Below are 4091 nucleotides of genomic sequence, written 5' to 3' on the forward strand. Positions count from 1 at the left end.
AGAAAGCTGCTTCATTCAATATTCAGTGCAAATCTTGCCAAACTGAAAGTTGCTTATGCCTTATGAAATACATTGTTTTTGCAATGCTGTAAGACAGTTTTTTAATGCGTTAGAAGTTATTTGCACAAAAACTTATGTTAGGACTTCAATGCTCAAGATAGTCAGTTTATAGGTTTCTGAGACCAGTAATGTTGAAATAGTGCTTCTGTTCAAATGAACTGAAATCTAGCCCAAATCTGCTCAAAAGCTTGTCTCTCTGTGAGTTAGAGCTGCTTCATTCAATGTTCAGTGCAAATCTTGCCAAACTGAAAGATGCTTATGCCTTATGAAATACAATGTTTTTGCAATGCTGTAAGACAGTTTTTAATGTGTTAGAAGTTATATGCACAAAAACTTATGTTAGGACTTCAATGTTCAAGATTGTCAGTTTACAGGTTTCTGAGACCAGTAATGTTGAAATAGTGCTTCTGTTCAAATGAAGTGAAATCTAGCCCAAATCTGCTCAAAAGCTTGTCTCTCTGTGAGTTAGAGCTGCTTCATTCAATGTTCAGTGCAAATCTTGCCAAACTGAAAGATGCTTATGCCTTATGAAATACAATGTTTTTGCAATGCTGTAAGACAGTTTTTAATGTGTTAGAAGTTATATGCACAAAAACTTATGTTAGGACTTCAATGTTCAAGATTGTCAGTTTACAGGTTTCTGAGACCAGTAATGTTGAAATAGTGCTTCTGTTCAAATGAAGTGAAATCTAGCCCAAATCTGCTCAAAAGCTTGTCTCTCTGTGAGTTAGAGCTGCTTCATTCAATGTTCAGTGCAAATCTTGCCAAACTGAAAGATGCTTATGCCTTATGAAATACAATGTTTTTGCAATGCTGTAAGACAGTTTTTAATGTGTTAGAAGTTATATGCACAAAAACGTCTCAGGTTACGAATGTAACCATGGTTCCCTGAGAGGGAACGAGACACTGCGTCCTCTGAGGGGACACTATGGGGAACACCTCGTCGTGACCCGTGTCTGAAGCATACTTTGAAAAACGCCAACGTGTTGGCCGGCGACAGCCTCTGACGTCACTACCAGCGCGACTATAAATACGCGCCCGTAGGACCCGTCACTATCTTCTTCGTGAAGCTTGCGTCCGAAGCATGGCAGGGAGCTAGAGGACGCAGTGTCTCGTTCCCTCTCAGGGAACCATGGTTACATTCGTAACCTGAGACGTTCCCTTTCAAGGGAACTTCGAACTGCGTCCTCTGAGGGGACACTATGGGGAACAGTATACCCACGCCGCCATGCTGAGGGGAGTGCAGACCAGAATCATGGCAAACACTAAGTACCAACTCTACCGCTTTTCTCTTCACCGGGAGTCGCCCCTGGGACGGTCTGACGGCTGCCTTATGACATTATCCCTTACGGCCAAAGGCCTAAGCTACATACCCAACTTATCCTGTAGGGCCTTGGCCCGGGGTAGAGCTAAAGGCTTGGAATCACGGAGATTCCTTTAAAGGGATACGGCTAAGAGCCTGGCACTTTCCTCTACCAAGTCTTTGCCTGTCACACAGGGGCTACTGCTAGCTTTCGCAAAAACCTGCCGAAAGGGCTGTCCCTACAGCACTCTAGTAGCGGCGCCCTGTTCTAGATAGGTATCCGAGGATACCTAGGTGGAGTGGTGCCCAAGATGAACGGGGCTTAAACCAACTCAAGAAAAGGGCACGAAGCAGCAGCGCGAAGCCCTTACCATCTAGGGATTTTAGAAAGAACGCAGAGACTAGCGTGCGAACTTACCACAATGTGGATTTTAGAAAGTGCGCAAAGACTCCCGTGCACACTTACCATAACATGGATTTAAAATACTGTTCTAAGGAGGGGTTCTCGTGGGACTCTGTCAGAGCAGCTCGTAGAAGAATGGCCCGGGAGCAGAGCAATTGGAGGCCTCAGCCCCTGCCTCAGCAGGATGCCTGCTCTCACAGAGCGTCTCAAACAGTATGTGGTACTGGAGCGCTCTGAAGAACCGGGAATCAGTCTCCCAAGAGAGGAAGACTCCGAGCTCCGAGCAGCATGCTCATAGGTGACCCTTTCAGAAAAGGGGGGTGCTGCTGAACTACCCGAGAATTGCCCACACAGCCCCCCCAAGTTGAGGGGGCTTGGGGTGTACAATAAGTACACACCGGTTGGATGAAGCCCAAGGAACACCGGGGCGAATCATCCCGAGAAAGGGAACGAAGCGGAGCGCGTAACCCTTACCATACAGGATTTTAGAAAGTGCGCAGAGTCTTGCGTGCACACTTACCACTTTACGTGGATTTCAGAAAGTGCGCAGAGTCTTGCGTGCACACTTACCACTTTACGTGGATTTGAGAAAGTACACAGGCAAGCGTGTGTACTGAAAGGTTACCTGACAACCACAGTATGTGGGAGCTCACATTCAGAGAGGCCTGTGAAGCCTGCTACCTGATAACCACAATATGTGGGAGTTCATCTACAGAGAGGCCTAGAGAGGCTTACTATCTGTTACCAGATAACCACCTCAGTGGAAACTGAAAGCAATATGGAACTCAACTCCAGGGAGGCTTGGTGAGGCCTACCACCTGACAACCACAAATCGCGGGAGCTCGTATTTTCTTTATGAAACGCACAGTATGTGGGAGCTAAATCTCCAGGGAGGCCTGGTGAGGCCTACCACCTGGCAACCACAGTATGTGGGAGCTCGTCTTCAGAGAGACCTGATGAAGCCTACTATCTGAAAACCACAATGTGCTATTTAGTGGAACGCACAATATGTGGGAGCTAAATCTCCAGGGAGGCCTGGTGAGGCCTACCACCTGGCAACCACAGTATGTGGGAGCTCGTCTTCAGAGAGACCTGATGAAGCCTACTATCTGAAAACCACAATGTGCTATTTAGTGGAACGCACAATATGTGGGAGCTAAATCTCCAGGGAGGCCTGGTGAGGCCTACTACCTGGCAACCACAGTATGTGGGAGCTCGTCTTCAGAGAGACCTGGTGAAGCCTACTATCTGAAAAAAGCCACAACATGCTATTCCGTGGAAACGCATAGTATGTGGGAGCTAAATCTCCAGGGAGGCCTGGTGAGGCCTACTACCTGGCGACCACCGAACGTGGGAGCTCACCTTCAGAGAGACCTGGTGAAGCCTACTATCTGAAAACCACAATATGCTATTTAGTGGAGACGCACAGTATGTGGGAGCCAAATCTCCAGGGAGACCACCCAGCCCCTCATGTTGAGGGAAGCGATGCTTGAGGTGCATAACAAATACACACTGGTTGGATGAAGCCCAAGGAACACCGGGGGCGAATCATCCCAAGAAAGGGAACGAAGCGGAGCGCGTAACCCTTACCATACAGGATTTTAGAAAAGTGCGCAGAGTCTTGCGTGCACACTTACCACTTTATGTGGATTTCAGAAAGTGCGCAGAGTCTTGCGTGCACACTTACCACTTTACGTGGATTTCAGACAGTGCGCAAAGCGTTAACGTGCACACTGACCATTATGTGGCTTTGAGAAAGTACACAGGCAAGCGTGTGTACAGAGAGGTTCCCAAGCATCGCAGACCCGGGCGAGGACGCTGCCTCGTCCGAATCACGTCCCTCAGACCCTGCTTACCGCTCCGTGACCCGCGGTTCCTCTTGCCCCTGCCCTTAGGCGGGGGAGGAGCGCGAGCCGCAACACTAGCCTTCTGCGCCCCTCTACGACCCTCAGATCGAGATGAGCCAGGACCCCTGAGTTGCTCGGGCTCGGACCTGGACCTTCGTGGAATGAAGGATTTAAAGGCCGCTGAGCGCGCCCTTGCCTCCCTGAACTTCCCGACCACCATCTCGATGGAGGTACCAAAAAGCTCAGAAGGCGAGACCGGAGCATCGAGAAGAAACCCCCTTTCTTCCTTCCCGATGTCAGCCAGGTTCACCCACAGATGTCTCTCCGTCACCACCATGGCCGCCATAGACCTGCCCATGGCGGAGGCGGCCTGCTTGGTAGCTCGGAGAGAGAGGTCTGTGGTGCGGCGCAGCTCGGCTACCTGGTCAGGTGAAAGGCCCTCACCTGTATCCAGGTCCTTCAGCAGGTCAGCCTGGTA

Source organism: Carassius carassius, chromosome 25, assembly GCF_963082965.1.
Source record: "Carassius carassius chromosome 25, fCarCar2.1, whole genome shotgun sequence".
Taxonomy (NCBI): Eukaryota; Metazoa; Chordata; class Actinopteri; order Cypriniformes; family Cyprinidae; genus Carassius; species Carassius carassius.